We start from the raw sequence: 27,662 nt of genomic DNA on the forward strand, positions 1-27,662 counted from the left end.
TGTACATTCCAGTAACTGGAACGGCATTGTGCTGGCGGGTGCTAACCAAAATTGCACACTTGTGGTGAATGGAATTTATCACAAGTAGATACATTGAGTTATCTTTAAATCCGGTGCTGTCCTAGTGGGATACCGCTAGCCTTGTGTGTTTTCTTTACAGAACCACCATTTACCTCCACAAACTTGATTGGTGGTCCAAATTTGGAACCGCCCTTCCTTACGTGAGCAGGTTTTTTCACATGGACAGAATCTCCCAGGACGAACATAATCTCTTTGACATTTTTCATTGAATCAAAATATTTATTTTGCTTCTCCTGTGTCAAGCTCACACGACTTCTCACACCTGCATCAGACCACTGTACATATTTGACCCATTTATTCATCCAACTAGGACAGAAACTGGTTGTGGCTCTTAGACCACTTAACAACTCAAAAGGTGACACGCCAGTGGTGGCATGAGGAGTAGCACGATAGAACCACAGCATGGTCTTGATAGCATTGGCTACCACACAGTTGTTTACAAGCGTCCACTGTATACATTCCCCCACCACCCTGTTCATTTGTTCTACCAAACCATTGTTTAATCCCAATGGTTTATAGAAACATTTAAACCTCACTAGAGACAAATTGTGTCCCATTGTCTTTCACAAAAGTTTCTGGAAAACCCTCCTTCAGGAACATATCTTTCAAAAAACCATCGACCATCTTGGAGGTCACCTCTCTACAAACCTTACCTCTGGCCATTTAGTATAGTAATCCATCATGACCAGCACAAACCTTGAAGATATGTCAAGCACGTGGAAAGATCCAACAAGGTCAAGCCCTAACGTCACCCATCGTGCGGACTGCAGCTCAAGGGGAGAAAGGGGTGGGGTGCGCAATTTCCCAAATTTATCACAGCTAGAGCAGATGGCACACTCCTTGCCCATATCATCCACTTCCCTATCCATAGAGGGCCACCTAAAGGACAGCCTGACCCTTTTTTAGTCATTGTCACTCTCAAATGCCCCTCATGGGCACGTAGAATGATGCCAGCTCTCCTACTCACAGGAGGGACCAATTTGTTAGCTCTCATTAATAAACCAAACTCAATGATAAGTCATCCATTTCTCTCCCTCGACCAACCCATCTTCACAAATCTCATGACTGTCATCATGGAAAAATCATTGCTTAGAGCTTGGCGCAACTCATTCTCAGAGATTTCACACAACTGCGGAAGATCAGTAGCCGCCACAATGAATTCTTCCTTGTCTTCCTCACTCACATCAGTGTCATGTTCAACAGTCACAGATGAAAGTGAAAGGTAGTCTGCATAACCGTTCTTACTACCAGGAACGTACTCTGGCACAAAGTCAAACTACAACAATCTGGAGGATAAGCGAGCAATACGTGGAGTGAAACATCTAACATTCTTTCCACTCAATATGAAAATCAGAGGCTTGTGATCCATTTGAAAACAAAATTTCCTGCCCCATACATAGTTGCAAAACTTCATCACAGCCCACCAACAAGCTAATAACTCTTTTTTGATGACAGAGTACTTCTTTTCTGTCCCTGGCAGCACTCTTTTTTTTTGTTTAAATTTATTTATTGGTTTCACAACATCATTATACATTGTAGACTGGCGACATTTTCTTGTCTGATATCACTTTCGTATCCAACGAATCATTAAATTAAGTATACATTACATACAAACTGTTCTTTCTTTCTGTTGACACATTTCCAATTCCACCATAGGGGATGCTACAGGTTCCCCTCGATATTTGCTCCATTTTTCCCACTTCCGATCCCATTTTTTTGGGCATCCCCTAGTTACAAAAACCTCAGTTTCCGCCAGCATACATCTATTTAGCTCCGTCATCCATACTTGGAGCCGGGGTGCATTACCTCCCCACCACCCCTTAGCAATCTCTCGTTTAACTAATGTGTATCCTAGCGTCGTAAATTGTTTTTCCGCCTCCGTTAGGTCCGTTGCCTCCCATATATTCAATAAGCCCAGTTGCGGTGTCAAAACAAGTTCCTTATGGAGGGCTGTCTGCATATGCCCCGAGGCCCCCTCCCATAGGACACGTACCCCCGGGCAGCTCCAGAGGATATGGTAGAACTTGGCCCTCTGGCCACACCCCCGCATGCAAAGATCATCCGGTCTGGAACCTATTTTTGCTAGTGTCTGTCCTGTCATATATGATCGATGCAGTATCCTGAACTGAATCAATCTAAGTTTCTGTGTGATGGCTGCCTCTCAGTGGGACATAAGGACCTCCTGCCAGTCCTCGTTATCCATCAACCCCAGATCATCCTGCCATTTTTCCCTGAGTCTCAAAAAATTATCAGGGAGATTATTACACAGCTTCTTATACGTAAGTGATATTACTTTCGAGGTTAGGGGCCCATCTAAGAGCCTATCCTCAAGTGGTGTAGATTCCGGTATATCCTCAAAGGACGGAAAGGCCGCCCCTAGAGCATGCTGAATTTACAAGTATCTATATGTTTCCCCACGAGCCAGGTGATACTGCCGCTGAAGTTCCTCAAACTTAATTATTGCCCCCCGTTTAATCAAATCTTTGACCATTGATATGCCGATGAGCTCCCATTTGTCGAAACCAGGCTGGTAACACAGCATGCCCAGTTTCTTCGTATACCATAGGGGCGTTACCTTTGTGAGAATGTCTGCCCATCCAAGGCGAGAGTGTACTTTACGCCAAATCTCTAGTGTATGTAGGGTGGGTCCAAAAAATCGCCCCCTGTTTCTCCTGCCACTAGCATACAATGCCCTCAGATATCCAGACCTATCTGTTTGATAACGGCGCAGAGCGTATGCTGAGTCATCTGGAGGGTGGTATATCCACTGATTTACAGTCGCTAGCTGTGCCGCCCAGTAGTAAAGTTGCAGGTCTGGCAATGCAATGCCGCGTTCATACCAACTTTAGTCATTTCCTTTAGTGCCACCCTTGGGGTTTTACCATCCCATAGCAGCGTACGGATCTCTCTGTCAACTGCTTTGAAATATGAGTCTGGAACCTTGTGCGGGCAATTTTGTAGGATATATAGGAAGCGGGGTAGAGCCAGCATCTTAAAAAGCGCTGCCAGTCCCAGCAGCGACAGCGGTAGGGACCTCCAGTGTTTCACATCTGCGCGTAATCTGGCCAATGGGGGGGCTAAATTGGACTCGTAGAAGAGATATGGATCTGACGTAACAAAGACCCCCAAGTATCGAAACCCCGTTGCCGCCACCACAATCGAGCAGCTTGCCGGAAGCTGGGGGACCTGACCTCTCAACATGTACAACACAGACTTATGCCAATTAATCGCATATCCCGAATATTTCCCGAAATTTCTAAAAATGTCCAGCACCACCCTTATAGAAGTGTATGGGGAGGCTAAGTGCCACAGAATATCATCCGCATAGAGAGATATTCGATCTTCTACTCCCTCTGCCCATCGCAGCCCTCATACCATACCATCCCGGCATACCCTTGCTGCCAGGGGTTCCAGAAGGAGGGAAAATATCAACGGGGACAGAGGGCATCCCTGCCTAGTGCCTCGTTGTAGTCGAAATATCCGAGACGTATGCCCGTTCACTCTCACTTGCCCCAAGACATCAGTATACAGCAGCCGTACCCATGCAATAAACTTGGGGCCGAGACCCATCTTTTCCAATACTGCGAACATGTATGGCCATTCTATTGAATCAAAGGCCATTGAGGCATCAAGTGACAACAGCGCAGCATCCTCCTCAATGTATTCCCTACGGGCCATTACGTCATGGAGACGTCTTAGATTGAGGGAGGTATTCCTTCTAGGCATGAACCCGGACTGATCTGGGTGAACCAATGTTGCAATCGCCAATACCAGCCTATTAGCCAGGACTTTCGCCAATACCTTCGCTTCTGTATTAATTAGCGAGATTGGCCTATAAGAGCTGCAAGCATCCTTTGGTTTACCCGGTTTATGAATCACAACTAGAGTTGCCAGTCGTTGATCCTCTGGCATCCGTCCTACCTCTAGACTCTCTTCGTACATAGCCTTCAAATGCAATATCGTCCGTGATGCCGTAGCCTTTAAAAATTCAACCGGGATACCATTCGGCCCCATCGCTTTACCCGACTTAATTTGGTCTATAGCTTTGCCAATTTCCTCGACTGAAAGATCTTCATCGAGAATCTTCCTATCTGCGTTGGAAAGGATTTGAACATCACTATCTCGGAGAAGCTGGCGTGACTCCTCCGCCGCATAGGAAGTGGAGGGGGAGTACACCTTTTGTAGGTGCACAGCGAATTCCTCTGCAATGTCCCTCGGATGGGTCACGGCGTCCCCCCCCAAGGTAGTCAACTTACGTATCCATCTCGAGCCTTGTTCTCTCCTCTCCAGCCACGCCAGGGTTCTACCCGTCCTATCCCCCATTTCGTAGATTCTATGCTGGGTGTGCCTATACTTCGCCAGCATGTGTTCCCTGGTTTTTATTCGATACTCGTCCTGCTTCAATAGAAGCCTATGGGCCGTATCCGGGGACGGACTCCGTGCATGCTCGCATTCTCGGTCTAAAAGGTCTGTTTCCACCTTAACCAAGAGTTCGCATTTCTTAGCGATGTATCCCAGCTTCAAGGATAATGCGTGTCCCTTCAGAACCACCTTGTATGATGCCTCCCACTGTGTCCGGGCCGACGTGACCGAGCCTTTATTTTCAACAAAATAATTCTCCGTTTGCGTGTTAAGTTCCTCCCTTATGTCTGGTACCTGCAAGAGCCACGGGTTAATAACGATAGTGGAACGTGCCTGTCTCTCCCAGTGCGTATAATCCACCCAAACCGGGGAATGGTCCGAAATACCCCACGGCAAAAGACGGGATGCAACGAAATTCCCCACTGCCAAACTGTGTGCAAGGAAATAGTCAATACGCGATAAGCTGTGATGCTTATTGGAAAAGAAAGTGAAAAGTTTGTCCGTCGGGTGGAGCGCTCGGCCCACATCCACCAGCCCATCGCCGCCATGAAGTCCGCCATTTGAGTGTTATGTTTTACCTGCGACCTCGGCGGGTGGCGATCAACTGTGTCATCTGGGGGTCATGTTATAGTCCCCTCCCATAATCAGTGTGCCTTCGTGAAGTCCCACCAGTCTGTCTGCCTCCAAGGTCTCCCAAAGCTGCTTTACCCAGGGCTGGCGGTAAGTAAACTGAGATTATGTTGAAGTCCCTGCCATCCCAACTGGCCTCCACTCCGGCGAACCTTCCTGCTGGATCCGCCCACACCCCCCGGACTATGAGGGGTACAGACTTCTTTACCAGAATTGCCGTCCCCCTGGACCCTGACGTGTATTCTGCATGGACCAAGAGCCTATACCCCCATCTAGTGAGAGCCTTAGTCTTCTGTCCCACCAAGTGCGTCTCCTGTAGCAGGACCACATCCGGAGAGTGCCTCTTCAGAAACTGCTGTACTATCCCTCTCTTAATCTTGTCCCCCATGCCATTTACATTCCATGTCAACACAGAAAGCGTCCGTTCTCTACCCCCCTCCATCCCACATCACGGAATGAGCAAGGATTCCACGGATTAAAACGGTCAGCAAGAAACATAAATACATCCAGCCTAGTATTGAGCATTCCATCTTCCTAGTTAACCAATGAAACTCCCAACTACCCACTACCCCCCAACCCCAATCCCCACCCCCCTCCCTGCCCTCCTGCCTGTGGATTTCAAACTACCCACTCCCAAACTTGGCAGAGTGCCTCTCTCCCCCCCCAACATTCTGAAATATACACGGGGTGTTTTAGCTCCCCTCCCCGCCTATGCAAATCACATGCATATTGTATTTTAAGCCATCCATGAACATATTAACTTCTTTATACCAGATCACAATAATGAAACATGTCACTCCACTTTTGTCTAACAAACCCCACCTAGATCACAGTCTCACTATGGTGGAATTCTCCCCCCCCACTTGCGCTTGTAGTTGGGGTTGCATGCGTGCTCCTCGCAACCCAGGTCGCTCAATCCCTGTCCCTCCCCTGGTGTTCTTCCTCCTCCGAGCCGTTTCCTCCGACTTCTTTGCCAAGTTCTGTGTGTCGACCAGGTCTATTTGGTCTGCCTCTCTTGCGGCTACCCACCGAGCTCCATCCTTCCATCATGTCCCATACTGCCTCTGGAGAGTAAAAAAAACATGATTTGCCCTCCAATTCCACTCTCAAGCGTGCAGGAAAGAGCATTGCGTACTTTACTTCTCGGTCCCTCAGTTCCTTCTTCACTGCCTGGAAGCTGCGCCGTTGGGCCTGGACCTTAGCCGTAAAGTCTGGAAAGAAGGCCACATCATAGTTGTCTGTATGGAGGGGGGGATTGGACCACTCAGCCTGCAGGATAGCATCCCTATCTCGGTAATTAAACACCCAAGCAATAATGGGCCTCGGGGGGGCCCCCGGTTTCGGTTTTCCTTCTGGTACCCTGTGGGCTCTCTCAATAGAAAAATAGCTGGACAACGATTTAGGCTTTAGGTGCTTCGTGATGAGGTCCTCCACGTAGAGGTCAGCCGCCGGACATTCAGTTCTCTCCGGAATCCCTAGAATTCGGATGTTGTTGCGACGGACCCGCCCTTCATAGTCGTCAAGCTGCTGCGACATTTTTTCCTGCCTCTTCTGCATTTCCAGCATCTGCACTTGGAGTTCCGCCGTGTCGGACTGTAGGGCATCCGTGACCACCTTTATTTCTTTAACCTTCTCATCCATTTTCCGAAGATCGGCTCGGACCAAAGAGACCTCCACCGTGACCGAATCCACTGAAGCCCGCACCCCGTTTATGGCCGCCATGACATCATGAAGAGTGGGCTCCGGGGTCTGCCCAGAAGTGGCTGCCACTGTCGCCGTCCCCCCGCCTGATTCGGATGGCGGTGAGTCCCCCGCGCCCGGTGCTTTGGACCACGCATATTTCACCAACTGCTTTTTGGCACTAGTTTTGGAACCCTTTCCTCCCGTGGCCATTGTTGCACGACAGCCGGCAGATTAGTATTGGCAGGAGTGAGTGGCTATGTGGCCGTCTCTCAGAACCTCTGGTCCAGTGTTTCTCCCCCCAAGCGGTGGGTAGGGCCGACCGGATCCCTCCTCCTACAGCTCTGGTTTAGAGGACAACTGAGTTGGCTGCTCCAATTACCCCTGCGAGATGTCTCTGCCCGCTAGGTGCACCTTTCCAGTGCCGTAGGCTCTGTAGCGTTCGATCCCCATACCTCACTTTCCAGCCGCGGATTCCTGGCCTTAGGAGCCCCTCCTGCTCAGACTCCAGCTATCTCCATCCCCAGTTGTCAACAGTTACTTCTAGATGAGTCGGAGGCTAGGCTCTGTCCGTAGGTTGCAGTGCTGCAGTATACTCCGAGCCGCCACCACACCCTCCTAGGACTATGCTATCATCCACTGCGCCACCACCTGACCGTATGAGGAGATCTTCAGGGTCAACCTCGTCCCTTCCAGCATGTCCCCCACAGTCTATACTTGCCACTGCTTATCACTGTGGTAGCTCTCCCTGCGGGCCACAGGCCTCCCACTGCGAGACCTCTCCGACCCTGTCCACACTGTTGGTCACTGCTGATCAGCCTCTGGTATGCCACCCCAGCCGTAAATTTCATTCCAAAACCTTTTTTTCCCCAGGTCCGCCACTCCCTCTTCAGTCCTCCTCATTTCTCCGGCCTCTGGGGATGCCGATAGCGCACCCCTCGTCACCGGGGCTCCTGCCCCTTATTATGGTCCCCGTGCTCCACTCACCGATGGATGTGGGTGCGCCCGCCGCCAGCCTTCCCACCTCGGTCCTCGCTCTCAGTTGTTGTTCGGGCTCTGTCTCCTGCCCGGCTCACTTCACCCCTCCGTGGGCCCTCCACCTCGCTGTCTGCAGGTCGAATCACCCCCAGCAGCTCGGCCCTCCGTTTAGGCCTAAGCCAGGTCCTCCAGTAGCTGCAATTGCAGGCGCTGCAGCGATCACTGGGCGTCGCCCTCCTTCGCCTGATGCCGAATGCAGCTCTCGACAGCGTGCTCAGGGCGCCCGCCACCGCCACTCACAGACAGGCCTACGATAGCGCCCTGTCGCCGCTTCCTCTTCCCTGTGTTAGTCCGTGAAAGCTGGGGCCTCAATTCACCAATATGTCACCAGGCCCTATTGTCCAATTATTGGGAGGGGGGGACCACCTCAAGCACCACCTTCAAGCCCCCAAAGAACCTCCACGAATGAATGAAGAAGAATTTATAATGCGCTACTTTGCCCGAAGGCGTCAAGGCTCAACTGATGGAAAAAACGATCAGCCGGATCAAAGACACAGAAAAAAAAAGGAAGTATTAGGGATAAGCTTCAGAGAAAAGCAACCACTGGCCTCTTTTACCCCCTTCGATGAGCCTCCGTATCGCCAGCTATCCTCACAGCTCGCCACCAGGGCCTGAAAGCCGGGGCCCACAGCACATCCGCCGCCCGCCGGAGGCTCCGTCACCGCATCGGGCGATGCTCCCGTCTTTTGTCCGCGAGCGCGCCACTTCCACTGAGCGCTGCCCACACCGTGCACACCGCTCCTCCGCTCGGCCGAGCCGTGGACACCCCAGGGGTCACCACCGATGCTGCGGATCAGACACCAGTCCGCTTCCCCGCCCTGACAGCACTCTTGATGCAAAACCAATGGTTCTCACCTCCCCACCTTTAGTTTGACTCAACAAAGCACCAACCCCGACATTGCTTGCATCAACAGTCAAAGCTAATTGAAGTTACGGATCATAGTGTTTTAGCACCTTGGGTGAGATAAGCTGTTGCTTTATCCAATCAAACACCTCTTAGCATTCAGCATTCCATTCAAACACTGCCCCCTCATAAGCATCTGTGACAGAGGTCTCAACTTGGTGGCAAAATATTGTACAAAATGTGAATAAAATTCCCATAGTCCTAAGAAAGATTGAGACCAGCCTTGTCTGAAGGAGCCTTGGTCTGGGAAATGGAATTCACCAGGCTCGACTTTGGGAGAATACCGTGGCTGGTAAACTACTGCCCCAAATATTCAACTTCCTTGGTGATGAAAACACACTTGTCTCTCCACAACACCACACCATTGGACTGAAATCTAGATAAGACCTCCTGAAAAGTGGCATCATGGGTAGCCCTATCTGGAGCAAAGACTAAAACGTCATCCTGTAAAATGGACAACCCTTTAATTCCCAGGAGCATATTGCTCATTAACTGCTAGAAGACCAATGCCGCAGTCTCAGGGCCAAATGGCATACGAACATATTGGTAAGTACCAAAGTGAGAAACAAAAGTGGTGAGGTGCCCAGACTCTGGAGCCAACTCAACCTGGTGGTATGCAGAGGCTAAGTCTAACTTGGAGAAGACCTTGGCATCCTTCAACCCTACCAATAGTTTGTTGATGTTGGGGAGTGGGTGGGAATCTACCCAAATCTCTTTGTTCAAGCAGCGGAGGTCAACGCAAACCCTCAACTCCCCATTCTGTTGCAGGCAACCACAAAGGGAGAGAGCCACAAGGTCGATTCAATAGGTTCAATTATGCCCTTCTTGCACTGGGAATCGAGCTCTCTTCCCAAATCCTGCCTAATGCTAAAAGGGACATTCCTCAGCTTGTGCTTAATAGACTTAGCCCCATCCGTATAAATTATGCTGTGCTGGAAATCCTTGGTTCTCCCTAACTCACCTGAAAAACCATGGGGAAATTTGTTAATTACACTCTCCAGATCCAAATTGGCCCTCACCACCAGCACTTGTTCACTGGTCCCAGGTTTGAGCACCATCCCAAATAACCCCTGGTGGAACCAGCCCAATGTGTTCAAACACTTGTGTGCAACGTAAATCCATCCCGGCAATATTCCTACCTCTAAACTCTATAATTTCTTCAATGTACCCAGACAAATTGATTTCATGTCCTTCATAGGAGACTGAGTTATGATCAGGGGGTAAGAGTGGTCTGGTAGGCCAAGTATTGTGGTAAAGCTCTTGTGTGATCATGGAGATGCATGCCTCAGAATCTACCAACAGTTTCACAAATGTATCTCCAACTAAGACATCTACATACGGATCCACACATAACTCAGGATTTCCCACTTTGACTTCCTCATTCTGCACCACGATTACCATGTCCATGAGATCTTTGCTGATGGATTTGTCATCCTCACCAACCAGATTATTATTCATGACACATTTGACTGAGGACAACTGTTTATCTCTGCCGGACTGACAAACCTTAGCAAAATGACGAGGTCTATTACAAATTCTGCAGGTCACAAACTTTGCTGGGCACGTATCACCCTTCACATGTGTCCTGTACCCACACCTGAAACAAATGTTTTGTTAATAAAAAATGAATTCTGTCTGTTAACATAACCAGGACGTGGCCTGTCAACCGGTCTGATATCTCTAGCCTCCTTTACATCTTTCACTTTAAGCACCAAAACAGGTTCACTGTTCTTGTTTTGTAGTTCCTTAGCCGACAGCTGAGAAATTTCAATGCTCTTGGCCAATTTAATTGTATCCTCCAACGTTGGGTTGCCCATCGACAGCAGCTTCTGCTTGATCATCTTATCAGTACAAAGACAGATGAATTGGTTTTTAACCAATTGGTCTGCAAAATTTTCACATTGACACTTAACCTTCTCAATGCCTTTATGTAGGCATTCTGACATCTTCACTAGCATTCTGAACTCGTAAGAAAATCGTAGGGTGTAACATGACCAAACTTGGTTGGACATCGAACCTGGCCTAAAGTGTTTTTACAGTGTCTTGATAATCGTCAAAGATATTCTGTCCTTCAACAACCAGTGCAGGCAAATGTTTCAAAATGGCCCTGCCTTCAAACCCTAATGAATGAAGCAGAAGATATTTCTTCCTTTCAGCCCTGAAGCGAATAGTCCCAATTGTGCCTAAATGTGTTTCAAACTCATCAAACCATTGTTTCCACTTGATAGGTGGTTCACCCGATGTTTCTAAAATGGGGGTGGGAATGCAACTGCCAGCATGTTTCCACACAATAGTCCATAAAACCGTGGGTAGAACCGCTAAAACGGATGTACTTTATCCAGAAGGCATAGGAATTAGAGACTGGCTGATATACAGGCCAATGCACAAACTGTCAACAGTGTGAGGAATCTGCCTCCCTCTCACACACCTGTGTAGAGCAGTATAAGTAAATGCCCACCTTGAGAGCAGGCAGGTATCAGGTGGAGCTTACTCCAGAGAACAAAGTCTTACATACAGTGTAGCAAGCACCCCTTTCTCAAAGCAAAGTGGAGTAAAATGTATAGCCACAACAATTGATTAATGTTCAGTTGCTCAAAATGGGGTTGGAATGTTGGCCTCTCGAAAAGTACAATGTGGGTAGAGAAAATATCAGGCGGCAACAGTAACTATAAAGACAACATCCTTACATGTCAGGCACTGGGCAGGAAACTGTCATGAAAAAGACTCAATCATTGAGCATAGCACATTTAACAACAGCGTGCTTACTGTACCAGCAGAGGAGAGCACACTACTGTAACCCTGTGACCCAGCTCTCTCAGTAGCATACGGTTCCGGGGCAGAGACAAGCACGTGGAACCCTTCTGAAACGAGCACTAGAGCGCAGAACCTCCATGGCATTCTGCGAGTCAAAGACAGGTGCTGTGTGAAGAGAAATCCGATGAGATGCACCTGAGCGCAGAATCACTGTGGCTTGGAATCCGATGTCACAGCGCTCGGCCAAAGAGTGGAACGTACAGCATACAGTGCATTGCACAGCAAGATGGACAACAGAGAGGTTTGTGACAAGGTGCATGCTCCATCATGCCATCATCGTGTCCACGTAATACACTGTTATCACGCTGTAATAATGGAAGGTGAAACGCACTGCCCTCCTTGTGTTTCACCGCTGACGTGTCGACTCACCAGAAACAAACGCTCTGCCCATAGCATTGTAAATCTTTTCAATGTATGCACGAAACTCAGCGCAGCACTCAGCATCCTGAAACAGCCTCCTTCAAGACCAGATGTCGTCGATGTGACTCGGGAGGAGACTGGAGACAGCATGGAAAACAGAGTGACCACAACTGCAAGGCACGCAGGTCCATGTAGGTGGCTCAGCTCTTGTTGCCACAAACAGTGTAGTGACCAAGACACAGAGGCAAGGTAAGCTGAACAGCATGGTTTATTAAGTGTCGCTGAACCACCTCAGGCAGAGATCAGTCCATATCTGAAACCAACTGTCACAACGTTCTACGCTGACCACAGAACTCTCACGCAGTGAGATTCCGAATGAGCTTCCATTCTAGTACAGCCTACAGTAATAGTTATTACGCACTTCAAACAGTAATAAAGTCAAAACACAACACAAGAAAAATCTCATGCCAATTTAGAAAAGTAGAGTACATTTTAGTAAATAAATCAAGACCAAAACAACAAAAGTTCAATCAGTAGAACCAGAAACGTGCTAGACTGAGACATAGTTCCAATTTTGGGCTGAACTTCATGGAGCATAGGCTGGCTACAGGGACCCAGTTAGGCATGCTAAATAAGAGTAAGAGTGCCTTAAATCCTGATTGCGAAATGTTGCATAGTCCTACATCAAGGATGCAGCTGAGGCAATGCAAGGTTCTGGTCAGAGATGCCTTCCATAGCTTCGGTTCTGAGGCGCTGAAAGGCTGTGATGCAAAGTCCTTTATTGTCATAGAGGAGGACGTTGCCGAGGGGGCTTGTGATGAGAAGTCCTGCATCGAGGATGCGTTGGCACTGGCTGGTCCCAAAGAAGCTGAGGGGCTTGCGATGGGGAGTCCTGCATCATTTTCGAGAATGCCATCAATCAGAGGCTTGCAATGTGAGGGTCTGCATCATGAATGTGTCAAGTAGCAGTGGTTCAAATGGGTCTGCGTGCTGTGAAGGTGATGTAGAGTCCTTGCACTGGTAATGTCCAAGCAGCAGAGGTGATGACTCAGTTCTGCTAGGGGTTGCACCATGCAGCAGAGGAGATGCGTCGGATTTGCTGGGTCCAGTGGTGGGCTGGCAGAGCACCTTCAGGCCTGCTTCCAAGGGTCCAGGAATGGGGTGGCACCACTTGGTTGGATAGGACTCACAGATGGCATAGTCCAGGTGCTGGGTGCATGGTTGTTGGAAGCCTGTGATGTCTGTGAGGCTTCTGATCAGGAGGCCAGCAAATTGGCCTTTGGAGTCACTTTCGAGTCCTGGGTTCAGAGATGCAGGTCCAGTCCTTCTCACCAAGGCAAGAGGGCAGTATAACAGTAGGTTAGCACAGCAGAGCAGCAGTCTAGCAGAGTGGCAGTCCTTTCAGAAGCACAGACGTCCTTCTTCCAGGAATAAAGTTCCAGAAGTGTGCTGAAGAGTTGGGTCTAAGGGTCCAATACCTGTTGGTCACTTTGAAGTGGAGGAAGCTTCTAGATGTTTCCACCCCTTTGAGGTGTCAGGCATCCCCTTCCTCCCTGCCCTGGCCCCAGCATGTTTGGGGTCACAATAGACTAATGACAACCCTTTGTGAGACTGCTCGGGCAGAGATTTTGTGATGTGCAAGTGTGATAGGTGACAGCTCCTCCCCTCTGTTAACTCAGAGTGGCCCATCCTGCCAACTCCCATCTTCCATTTGTCTCACTGTCTGGGTGCAATGCACAAAGACAAACTGCCATCTACACCTAGTCACATGATTCAAATGGTATGAACAAGAAATTACCAACTTTCTAAAAGTGGCATTTTCCGAATTGCGAATACAAATCTGACTTTACCATTTGAGGGCACTTAATTAGACTTCTTTAGACACCAAACACTGTCTACCTGTTATCATTTGTAAGGTGCAGCTTATTAAAAGCTATAAGGTAACTTCAATGTTATCTTTGGGGAGATGTAGGCCTTGAAGTATAGAAGAATGAGTTTATGAGTTGTTCACTACTAGGACATGTAAGACTTAAAAGTACATGTCCTACTTATTAGATACACTGCTACCTGTCCTCTTGGATGTTCAGGACCTAACCTAGGGGTGACACATATGTATCAAAAAGGAAGGTTTGAGACTTGCAAAAGGTTAATTTTTCCATATCGAAATGGCAGAATAATACATTCACATGCAGGCTGCAATGGCAAGCCTGAGGTATGTTTGAAGGGCTGCCTAAGTGGGGGCACAAGCAGTGCTGCAGGCCCACTAGTAGTATTTCATTTACATGCTCTGACTACATTTAGTACTACTTGATTAGGGGCTTATAAATGTGCCAATTGGGTGTAAGACAATTCTAACATGTTTTAAGGAGAGAGCACTTTGGCACTGGTTAGCAGTGGTAACCAAAGTCCGCAAACAGGAGAGTTGAAGGCCAAATGGTAGGGGAGAACCACTCCAAGGATGCTAGGCCTAACAATAGAAATATTCAATTTAAGTGGAAGAAATAAAAAATTTGAATCAGAAGAAGGGAACAGACAACAAAAACTCTTCCTACTATGTTGGACATTGCTACCATACAGTGCTATGATTATGTTTTTGGTTGATACAATATTCTGTGTGCTTCCGTATTTTCAAGGTCTCCTTCTATGTTATGTTAGGTTATTTAATTTTGCAAAGCATCACCATACTGTGTACGGCTCTGAAGTATTTAAAAGCTAACATTTAATAAGTAAAAACAGCCATACTGATCAAAGAAGGCTGGCATTTGAGATCGCTATCAAAAATTTGCACTTACTGAGCTCAAAGAGTGTGATGTGCAAGGAATAACACTTCAGTTTGTCAGTTAGTTCCCATGTTTACTAAGGCGCTCGAGGATCCATGATATGGTCTTCCAACCACATGCCACATTCTGTTCAGATTTTGTTTACTAATGATGTTTATCTCCAACCATTTTTGGGGAATTTCCACAGAGAGCTGATTTCTGTGTTAAAGTATGTTTTTAAAGGGAACATGAATTTTGTTCAATAACCATTTGTTAACATTTAGAACTGAGTGGTTCTTATACTACTTAGTATTTGGTGTCACATGAAATTGTGTCTAAATTTGTGATAAGGCACAGTATGTTAGTGGGTCTCATTCAAACGTTTTAAAGAACTGTTGTGAACTAAGGTTGGCTCTTGCTGCTAAGTTAGCAGTGTGAGGTTCTCTGGGGCATATTTACAATCTGGCGATAAAAAATTATTGTCGCTTTTGCGGCTGTTTTCGGCCAAAAAGCGGCGATAATTTTTTCGCCTAATTAGCAAGGCCACACTAACGCGAGAAACCTTGCTTTAGCGTCGGGATTCCTAACGCCCAGCTTTGCATCTCTAATGAGATGCAAAGTGGGCGTTCCTGACCTAACATGACAGGAGAAATGTCGCTAAGCGACATTTCTTCTATCATCAAGCCCCACGCTATGAAGCATAGCGGCAGGAAAAGTAGCGATAACCCCTACTATCGCTACTTTCCTTACGCCTGCTTCAGGACTGACTTAGCCATGATATTCTATGGAAGGTGGATATCATGGCTTAGTTTGTGAGACCCTATCAGCAAGCTACCGCCACACTACGTGAGATTATCGCTGGGTTTCCAGCGATAATCTCACGTTAGGTAGTTAGCGCTAGGATTTTTATTGCTGAGGAGATAAGCGTTGCTAATAGCACGCTATCTCAGCGATATAAATCCACGTTACCCTGCGATAATTATCCTCACGCTAAGAGCGCTGAGCGATAATTATCGCCGGTTGTTGCTGATATGCCCCTCTGTTCTAGAGGCCATTATCAGTAAGAGTTCAAAAATAATAATACCATACTTCTTTGTAGTTCTCAGAATTCCTATTAAATTGTATGTTACTTTTGACAGACATTGAATGACCTTTGAGGGTACATAACATATTATGCGTAAAAGTTTAATTAGGAAGACATTGAAATATCTAAAATCAGTTATCTGGAGATATAGATTTTTAAGATTTGAAAGCAAAAAGTGGCATAAAAGCATAATTCACTAAACAGAGTTAATGTTTGTGGTAGGCTTCGACCTAAGTATGATTCAGGTGAACTACAATGGAGATGGGGTTGAGTAAGCCTAGTGGGTCAGACTAGCTGAAGTTTTTACCTTGGGATTTTATTACTTTTCTTGCTTTCAAAATCCTTCAACAGCTCAAGGGAGGGTGCTGAGGCTGGTGAAGAACACATGAAGTTGCATAACCCTTCAGTTTTGGCTCCAAAAGCTCTGGGTAGTACAAAATCAAATTTCCTAGGGGGATAGAATCTGTGTCTTGCCTTACTCCTAAATCGTACAGTTGGCATGAGGCATTTTGTTGGTTCTCATTTCCCTTGAGAAGGGCAAGCCAGGAGGATTTATATGATGAGGTGTGTATTAGACTTCTTTGGGGACGAGAGAATGCTCTGTCAAAAGCTGTGAGTGGGGAAAAAGGCAATCTTTTACCAGCTAGGTAGAATCTTCCTGCGAGAGCTTTGGTGCCTGTTGGGGTTGAAAATTCCCTCACATGGTGACGGACTAGAACCACTGCCCTGAGTGACCCAGCTACAAGGATGTCTGTATCACTGGTGCTGAATTTTGATGTCATGGGAGAAGACGGATTATGCATGCGTGCCATGACATACACCTGTCTCACAGGTTGTGATCTTTTTGGGCCTGATGGGCACCCACAGCACTATGATCATAGTGGCGAAAGGCTACTGCCTTTTACCATGAGCTAGGCAGCATGAGGGCGGTGGTGACAGCATACCGTGTAGTAATCACTATTATTGAACATACCTTTTAACCTGTGTCACTGGAGTGAGGCTTATGTGCTCATTCATGTAAAGTTCTGCTGCTTTGTACTTAACTCATGCATGACCTACATCTAGTTAGTATGTAGTGCTGTACAGAGCGGATGTGATTGCATGCATGTGATTTGTGTATGTGTGCCTGTGAATGGTGCAATACATGGAGGACTCTAGGTTCCATTGTGGGAAACCCAGGCTGACTTGGACACCCAGTAACTGGAAAATGAGGAGGTAAAAGAATCCCCCAGGCAGATTTGTGTTTATTGCTGCATCCCTGTGGGCTGTATAGTACACACACACTAGATAAAGAAGATCCAGGCTCTTCAAGTACACTTCAAATTGTGTTCTTTGTTTCAAGGCGAGCTCAAAGGAGAGGGGCCTTGGCACATCCCATAAAGGAGATGGGCTGATAAGGGAATTCTGCCCATAGATCACCAGTGCCTGCCCGCTTGCCAAGACCAGTGTTTTCTGTAAGGAAGAGGAGAGTGCTTGGAGAGGGATAGGTTCAGTGGAGGATCCTGGCAAGTGGATCCATGTAGTGAGGAGTGAGGTGATGACTGCTGTGCTGATTAGACCTTCTCCCTTGTGCAGTTTCAAAGCGGTGAACCCCACATGCGAGAGGGGTCACAAATCATGTTCCCGCCAATGTCCAAAGTCAAGTTGCCAACCCAGTATTCGATAGGGGACCACCATGAACATTACTGCTGTGTTGATCAGGCTGTAGCCTGTATGCGGGGTGAAATGGGCAACCCAATATGCCAGCGGTGCCCGCCTTGAAGATTACTGCCATTCTGATCTGGCCATAGCCTGTGTGCGGGGGGTAGTCGGTGACCCCATATACCAGAGTGGGCTGCCATGTAGAGAAGATTACAGCTGTGCCCATTGTGCTGTATCTCAAGTGGTCACGATGGTTATCCGTGCGGGACCTATCCCCCAACTGAGGATCGGAACCAGAGTAGTGAACCCCCTCAACCTGTGGTCAGGGTCTGAGGAACTTACTGTCTCACTGGAGGAAGCACGGTGAAACCCTAGCTGCTGCTTCTGCAGAGCCATGAGTGGTACTCATCCACATCAGCCACTGCATCACCTTGTTACGTGTGAGTGAAATGCTCCTAAAGACCCCTGTAGTGCAATCCATGCAGGACCAGGTAAAACAGATTGTAGGGCTAGAAGACACTGGGGTAACTGCTTCAGTCGCATAGTGCACCCTTTGCCCTTGTTCTGGAACCAGCTTTTAAATCTGCTTTTGGCAAAGACTAATACCTGAAAGGGTTGTGGGCCTTCATACGTTTTTGTACTTGGATCCCCATTTGGGATTTCTGCTTGAAATAGAAGGCTCTTGTGGCCTCCTTTATTGTCGTTTGTTCCAATACCCATCCAGGTGACCCATCTCAAATATATTTAGTGTATGCAGCACTTCACCATCCTGTTCTGAGAAGTGGCTGCATTGTTCTTGCTCTGGTCAGCAGTTAATATCTAAATAGGATGATTATTGCAATCGCTGGAGGGAAGATGGACCACCAAAATGGTTTTAATTTTAGCCATTTCTCAAACAACACAAAATACTCTTTTAAAAAGTGAACTTTCCACCATAGTTATCAACATTTTTTACTTTGACCATTAAATTTGATTTTGAAAAAAAGTGAAAAATAATATCTAATCAAGAGCTCACAATTTACAAGTAGACTTTTATTGTCATCTAAGCCTCTCCAGGAGAAAATGTAACTACACTTTAAACAGTGGCTAACAGATTTTGCCACGTTAATTGTGAGGCCTTCCTTTTCATTAATATGTTGCTTGTATCACATTTCTAAACTAATAAAATTCTTCTTCTTTGCCATGTCTATGCAGCACCTGTGTCTTGTCATGCATTATTTTTATCACTGGCGTAACAAAACCTGAGGGGGGGCCTCAAGCTAAGCATGTAGAGGAGCCCCCTCTGGACTCAATTAGTAGTTGTACTGAGGGGCCCCCCTGGAGCTCTGCGGGGGCCTGTGTTACTCCACTGATTTTTGTCCCAAATACAAAATCCAGACAATGTTGTTGTGCGGTTCACATCACTGTGGAAATCTCATAGACTAATTTTAGAATGAAAATGTGATCAAGTTGCAAAATTACAAGCAATGCTCATCTGCAGGATCAGGTATATTTCCATGGGACTCGTGAATAATGCATCTGAAGCAAAGTCAAATGTTTCACTATTTCTTTTCTGCTCTACAGCCACTTGCCATTTATTATCTGGTGGCTTATGTCATGATTTCACAGTAAGAAAGGGACTGTACGTTTCTCTTTTCACTCAATCTCCTGGAAAAAGGTTGCAACCAGAAGTCACATCCATCTTGGGCAAGGTTCACAACTCCTGCAAAATCAGGTCGAGTTTTCAAACTTAGCTGATAATGGGACTGATTTATATGTTGCCGGTGTGTATACTCCGTCGCAAAGGTGAAAGATTACAAACATCGCCAACATGATGTTCCGCCTGATTTAATTGCAGACAGTCCTTATGTTTGGCTTCAGCAGTGACTACTCCGTCTCTACCATAGCCAAGCCTCTCTGACGTTCCAACGAATTAAGGACCGTTGGAGAAATTACTAAATGTATCATTGCCCAATCAGGATGTGTGGACTTATAGTCATTTAATTTACTGTCTGTCACTATCAGGCAAATTATGACTATGAGGGGAGACAAAAACAAAACACTGCTCCCCCACCATGCGAGATAACTCCCATGGCAAGGAAAGCACTATGGGGCATATCAACAACAAATAGCGATAATTATCGCTAAGCGCTGTTAGTGCTAAAAATTTTATCGCCGGTGAAGCCCTTTTTTTATCGCCGCAGTAGCGACGTATTAACAAGGCGCCGCTAGTCAGCGATAACAATCAGTTCCGGCGCCAATGGATGTCGATAAAATCTTAGCGCCAGCGATAAAAAAACGCACGCTATGCTGTGAAAAGTAGAGCTAAGCAAATTATCTCCAAAATCAGCCTGACAATTGACAACAGGCCTGCATTTTGCACGCAGAAAGCGGGAAAATGCACTATAAAAGGCCCCCAAGCAGGCAAAAAAAAGAAAATATGGAATCCAGAGACCAAACCAGAGACCAGACCAGAGACATGGAGGAAGCAGGGCCAAGCATGGAGACCACAGCGAACCCCACAGCCAGCCAGGAGCAGGGAGAGAGCCAGGGGAAGGAAAAGAGGAGGAGGAACCCCAGGTTCAGACACCAGGAGAATCAGGTCCTGTATAGCCTAGTGGCTGAACACCAGCAGGAGCTTTTTATAAGGAAGACAGTGCCATTGTCCAGAAAGAAACACATCTGGGAGGAGATCACAGCTAAGGTCAATGCTGTGGGAGAGAGGAAAAGGAGGACCGTGGAGGAGGTAAAAAAGCGCTGGAACGACAGCAAGAAGAACACCAAGGAGAAGATGGCCGCCAACCGGAGGGCAGCCATGGCCACTGGAGGTGGTAGCCCTGTGCCGCAGCTGGAGCTGGATGAGCAGGAGGAAATGGTGGCGCAAGTCATCACTGAGGAGACGGTGGTTGGAGTGCCCGGTCGGGACACCGCTGCAGGTGAACAGACACAACCACAGGGTGAGTACAAACTATGGAGTGGGTGGACGGGGGTGGATGGCCACAATGGCACACATGTACAATAAATAGCATTGCATACCCACAATTACTGTGGTTCAGGTCCCAGATAGCCCTGTGCATGGTGGCATGGACACACATCAACTGATCCAACATAAACATTGCTAGACACACTTTGACGGACACACTGACATTGAAATGTGCACTGAAACGTCAGAAAAACACAGTCTAGCTACATCATCAGACCACAAAATAAGTGCCACATCACATACCAAAATGCCACATCACATAGAGACGCAGCATGCTGCCAAAATGCACCCCTTGCACCATCACAACCCATATCCAAATCATCTCCACAAGGCCGCAACTCACATCTGAAGAAGATTTGGATAAGTGTGGTGATTAGGCAAGGGGGACATTGTGACAACCTCATGCCTCTACTACAAAAATGCCCCCATGCCTGTACATGCTATGCAGCACTGTGTACAGCAAGATGAGAAAGTAATGAGTGACTCTGCATACCGACAACACATGCAATGTCATACCTCAAATACGGATTATGGGGCATATTACCAAGGACGGCGTTAAAATAATAGCCGCTTGAGCAGCAGAAAACTGCCACTGAAGCGGCGATAATGGCCCTGAAAATATGCCCTGGAGAATTCCAATAGAAGCCCATGGTCACACCAGAACATGGACTGCTATTGGAATTCCTCAGGGCATGTCATCAAGCCCATTATCGCCGCTTAAGCGGCAGTCCTCTGCCGCTCGAGTGCCGATAATTTGTAATGCCGTCCTTGATAATTTGCCCCTTAGTCATGTGCCCTGCATTGCAAAATACGATGCAGGGCGCACCATGAAATCCATTCAGTCATCCAAAGGCAACTTACCTGCATTCACACATATCCCTGTCCATATTACCCACCACCCTCTCCCGCCCCACGTCAACACATGGCATGTACTCTTTTCTCTTGCAAATTTAAAAACTCTTCATGTCTGCGAAAGCTAGATCTTGAAATCTAACAATTGCGCCAACCTAGGGACACATTACCAAGATCAGTGTTAAAATTATCGCTGCTTTAGCGGCAGGAAACTGCCACTAAAGTGGCGGCAATGGGCTTGATAATATGCCCCTGTAAATTCCCATAGAAGCCCATGTTCACACCAAAACATGGACTCCCCTCACTATGATGTTCAATTTTCTGAGCAGAGGCTTGTTACTATGTCATGTGTCCTCTACTACCTTTAATATTAAGAACCATGTAAAAAGGGGTATAACAACCAATTTACAACACAGGCCATATAAACAAACATCACCAGCGCAAATCCATACAAAAGTCTATTTCACAATCCCTCAAGGTATGTCACTACCCATGTTGCTCTGTAATCCTTTATAGCCTTAGCAGTGCGTAATCTGTGGTATCCAGAAGGTAAACTCTAAAAAACAATATACAGGCTGCTGCTTTAGATTCACCCATCATGCATGTCTACAATGGTGTCGAATGATTACATCTACGGGCTATAAAGGCCCCACCCTGGTACCAGCTCACCTGGCTCAGTGTTGACATCGCTCTCGCTGTCTTCGTCCACCAATGGTCCAAAGAATTGGTCCCATGCCCTAGCCGCCTCAAGTGATCCCTTGCTCACTGTACCCTTGACCAGTAGTAGCCTAACTATCCCATCACACTCTGCCCATTTGGTGAACTCGCACTCCCATTGATCTAAACTCGTGTCCCCACTTGCCTTCCAGTGCATCGTAATATCCCCTCATGGCCAATAATAATCCCCTATCCATAACCCTGTGGCAATCCCACTTTGAGCCGTGTGTGGGAAGCAATGTAGGATACAAGCCCCCTACGACAGATCTACCTCCCTGTCTGTCAACACCTTCAATAGTGTTTTCACTACGGTCCAATAAGTAGCCTAAAGTGGTCACCCCCAAATCATGTGAGGGAAGTTTGCCCCCTCTCCCTGAACCCTTGTGCATGCCTATGAGTCAGTGTAGAAACATGCATTGACTTTTTGCCGGTGTGAGGTATGGCGATGTAAAACATTAAAAATAAGCCTTTGGAAGCGGGTGTGCCTGCTGCACCTCCATGCTTACTCTACAATCTCAGCACAAGCCCTTTCCGGTATCTCTCTCCCTACATCTACCTCCCATTTCAATTAAGTATGTCCAAAGGGGGAAGCTCCACGAGACCCATGCGCATGTACAGGCATGTGACTGCCTTAAACTTTACAGCTGCTGTCAATATGTATTGGCACCCTAAAGAAAGCTCAGGGCGTGCTTGGTCTCCTTTACAATGCGCACAAATATCCACTGTGATCGCTGCATGGAGTATGTAGTCCCCCCTTCCAAAATCAAACTGCTCGTGCAGAGTCTAGAAGGTTAGCGCCTGGTATGATGCACAAAATGGCCCACCACTGCCACACACACTCCACATGTGGGACCAAATCTGTGGGTAATGGGTGTGTACACTGTCTGCTCAGACAGCAACAACATTTGCCATACATGCTGCACCATACTCTGAAAGGGTAATCCAAAAGAAATGCAGGAAGCAAGATTAAACATGACAGACGCAATGCACACAACACAAATCGCAAGGAGCCAAAGTGACTTAGAGGCACATGTGTCCTACACAGTGCAGCTTTGTAGAAAAAACACGGCGTATATAATCAAGGACGTTCTTAAAATTATAGCCACTTCAGCGACATGAAACTACCACCAAAGCGGTGATAATGTGCGTGATAACATGCAGCAGATAATTCAAATCAAAGCCCATGTTCACACCAGAACATGTGCTTCTCCTGGAATTCTAGGTGGCATATTTCCAAGAACATCTTTGCCGCTTGTAGCGGAAGTGTCCTGCTGCTAAAGCGCCGATAACACCATGGACGTCCATGATAACATGCTCCCATTGCCAATGTGCCAAAAGTGGGCACTCATCACACATCACTAATAGCACACTAAACACATGCACATGTGCAAGCCCCTGCAAAGCTGCAACTCCTTGAGCCACACTGATAATGCATGTGATAGGGCATGATGGATAGCAGGCCTGCAGGACAAAGAGATTCACATGGAGCAGGACACCTCACTGATGTTGCGGAGTGTGGAACTCATCCTCAAGGGAGCATGTCACACCCCAGCACAAACTTATGTACACACAACCCCTGATGTGAACAAGACACTTGATGACCTACTATGCACAAGTGTCACAACTCTGACAAGGATACACAATCCACACAGATTTCCACATGTCTGCATTGTCCATACACAGAAGTCAAAGGCCCATTTCATGAAAGGGACAAGGGGCAGCTAAACAAAGGCAGCAGGTGCCACCATCACACAATCCAGTGTACACACATACTAATCAGAGTACATCAACATTGCCTAATAGGTGTTGCGGACTACATCAGTCACATAACACAAACCAGGACACAACAGGTAGCATTTGTGTGTAGACACTGTCAAGACACATTTCTCAACTAGGCAACTAGTGATATTACAATGTACAAGTACACCCACACATCCGTGATGTCTCTGAAATAATCACCATCCAGAAACTAGCATGCATATTGTACAAAATATCTATAATGTACAGTCTCCCTCAGTCTGATTGTTAAGTCAAATAATGCATGCCAATACATGGATACCACTGTTAAACTCTATCTCCCATGAACATTTCAGAGGGAGTGACAACACCTCCTGGACAGCTGGACGACCCACTCCGCCGAGATGACTCGTCCCAAACACCAACCATCAATGTGGACGAGTCCCAGCGTTTCCTCGATTCCTTCAACACACCAACTCCAGTAGCAGGGCTACCCACCAGCATTGCGCCCAGCCTACCCCCTGCACAAACCACCCAGCAGCAAGCACCTCCCACCACAGCTGCCTCCCAGGACCCAGCCAACACATATGCGGCCTTTCACACCATGGTGCTGGAGGTCCAACGGGAGACACAGGACTTTGTGCGGGTGGGCTTGGAGAGCCTGGCAGCCAAGTTTGAGGAGCTCAGTGGGTGTCTGAATCGCCTCGAGAACAACATTGCGAGGATGCCAGACATCCACACCTTCCTCAATAACATCCAACGCTCCCTGGATGACATTGCTGGGGTCCTGATCCGGAGAGCGGACACACTGTCCCGGCAGGATAGCTCCAGCAGTGTCTTTGCTGCCTTACCCCGACTGGCAGGGGTAATGGTGTCCAGGTAGCGGAGGGAGCTCCAACAGATGGCTGCCACAGCTCAACACCAGCGTAATCTGGAACAGACATGGCAGGCCATGCTTCTCCACATGACATCTTTACCTCCCCACGGTCTTGCGACATCTGCTGCTTGTGCATCCACATCCTCAGCTCCGCACCCTGATGTGTCTGTGCCTGAGAGTGCTGCTCCCACCATACCACCACCCACATGTGAGACACATGACACATCATCGGACGAATCTGAGGATGAAACTGCCACCATGGTGATGCGCAAGTTCAGCTAGCAGTGATGTACAAAGGCCTGTCGGTTTGTACATAACATCATTTCCCTGCCCTTCCTCTCCCACTGTCTGCCGACGTCCATCAACACCCAGCGTGGACCCACACATTGACCCACAGCAAATCTCCTCTTGTTCATTGACAATGGCACTGCTGAATCCGCCTCCTCCCCTGGCTCTGTCGCTCACAATGGACTGCTTTTCCAACAGGCATCCTGGCAATCCCATGTCCTATTGTCCAGTTCTGGTCAATGCACAACCTGTTTTTTGTAAATAAATTCACTTAAATCACAAAGGTGCGTGTTTCCATGGACAATCAAGTATTTAACTTAGGCAATAAGTAAGGGGCTGTGAATTCACAAGAAGGTCCAGCAAGGCTAATTCAATCAATGTACATGTGTCACCTGACACGGATAGGCAGTGAGATGGCCGTGTATGGGCAAAAGCAATCTAGATAATTTTCCTATGACAACATCTTTAAAGTGCACCACTAACCCGTGAGTGTCTCAAGGAGCGGGGGGGTGGGAGTCTGCCACTGCTTGGAAATCCCGTTCTTGAGGAGTCACATTAATGTCAGCATGTGCTGTGCCTGCCGCAGGAGGGTGGGGATAGTGTTCCAGTTCTTTGCGTTGAGGTGGCATAATGATCTTCTGCAGGAGTTAGCTGTCCAGATGCGGGGGACTGTGGTGATTGCAATGTCAGCATAGCGGACCTGCTGGATTGGGGTGCAGAAGCTGAGTCGTCTGTTGAGGTATGCATGTCTGGTGTTGTGGAGTGGCTTGTGTGCATGGTTCTTTCGCGTGGAGGTGATACACTTGTTGGTGGTGAGCCAGTGCAGGTCTCACAGGTGGGGTGTGATGTGCTGTCGGCAAGGGATGTTGAGGACCAGGCGACCAGAGGCGTTTTTAATGCGTTTAAGTTGTTATTAGAGTTTGGTCGAGGCTCCTGCATAGTGGATGTTACCGTATTCCAACCTGCTGCTGCTGAGTGCCTGTGTGACTGTTCCCCATGTTTTGGTGGTAATCCACCTGTTGAACTTGACAAGCATATGGAGGGTGATGAAGCAGGAGGACGAGATGGCGTTTACCTGCTTTGGCATGGAGAGAGTAGAGTTGATGTTAAACCCCATGTTGCATGCGTGGTTGGTTGGTGCTGGATCTGTTCCCAAGGTGGCCGCACACCAGGAGGTGTCTCATGCGTAGGGTGTGGATTCGAGGATGAGCATTTCTGTCTTGTCTGATATTCATCTCCTGTTGGCAGTTCTTCGTCCACTCAGCAACGTCTTACAGTCCTACATGGTCTATGGTTGGGTAAGTGAGGGTAGCAATGGTGAGGGAGAAAATCAGCTGGCTGTCGTTCTCGTAGGAGATGATGTTGAGGTTGTGTAGTCGGTTAACGTGTGTGAGTGGTGACATGTACATGTAGAACAATGTTGTGTGAGGGATGAGCCCTGGGGTAATCCGCAGAAGATTACTGTGGACTCTGAGTAGGAAGGGTGGAGGAGGGCGGACTGGGTTTTGCCGTAGAGGAAGGAGTTTGTCCAGTCACGAGCCTTGTCTCGGATCTCGTTGTCGTGTATGCATGTGCAGTGCAAGACAGTGTTGAAGGCAAATCACAGGTACTGGTCAATGAGTGCTGCTCTTTCACTGTTGTCCATCCGTGGCATTATGTCATTGGTGGCGGAGATGTGTCCAGTTTGCTGCAGGAGTTGCAGCTGAAGCGCAAGAGGGACGGATCCTGGATGCTGTTCCCATAGAGTTAGTGGGTCAATTGTCAGTTGATGGTCCTCGCAATGACACCTCACAGGAATGGTAGCAGGGAGATGGGACGTAAGTCCAGGCGGTCCTTGGGGTCAGTCTTTTGTTTGTGGAGTAAGGGGTTGATATTGGCGTGCTTCTAGCTCTACGTCAATGTTGAATTTAAGAGGGAGATGTTGATGCTCATCTGGAAATGGGGTGCAATGGTGGGGCTGGCTTTGGAGCAGATGTGGTGTGGGCATGGGCCTGACATTGATCCGGGGTGGATGTTGTACCAGATGTGCATTGTGTTTGTGTTGTTTACGTTGGTCCAGGAGAGCAGGGGGTTGGTGCGCATGGCATCCGTGGTGATCGAGGTCTCAATGCTATTCGTGGCAGTCGTGGCGTTGTAGCTGTCGTGGATGACTGCACCCTTGCGATGGACAAAAGTAACAAAGGAGTTGCACAGGTCTGGCGAAGGTGGGATGGTGTTGATGTTGGAGCTGGTGTTGGAGAGTTCTTTCACTAGGTTGAAGAGCACTTAGCTGGTGTGTGCATTGTTGGCAATGCGGTCTTTGAAGGAGGCTCAATTGCGTATCTGATGAGGTGATGGTGTCTGCGTGTGGCGTCTTTGTGGGTTGCGTAGCTGTCCAGTGTCTGTTCATGCAGCAATTTCTTCACTAGCACATGGCAGGTCGGCATTGAGGCCTGGTGTTCTGCATTGAACCAGCTGGCTTACTTGCTGGTGTGTCTGTTGGAGTGTGTCTTAATCTGTGCGAGTGTGTTGGCGCAGTTGCCGATCCCTTGTCTGAGGCTCTGGGCGGTGGAGTCAGTGTCGGTGGTTGTGCTCCAGGCAATGCTGCTGGTTAGCTGTGCTTCTTTGACTTTGCTCCAGCAGTGCCAGTGGATTTGTTGGGTGTGGTGGCGCGTCGTGTCTTCATGGAATGCGAAGTTGATGCATTGATGGTTGTTCCAGTGGAGATTGGGTGGGTGGTTGGAGTAGACGTGGGAGCTTGCGGATAATATGTGGTCAAGCTTGTGGCTGTTGTGGTGGGTGGGTGTTGTGACAAGTTGTATGAGGCCGAGGTTGGCCAGGGTGTCGATCAGGGTGGTGGATACGGTGCCGTTAATGTACACAAGGTGGAAGTCCAG

This window comes from Triturus cristatus, chromosome 7, assembly GCF_964204655.1.
Source record: "Triturus cristatus chromosome 7, aTriCri1.1, whole genome shotgun sequence".
Classification (NCBI taxonomy): Eukaryota; Metazoa; Chordata; class Amphibia; order Caudata; family Salamandridae; genus Triturus; species Triturus cristatus.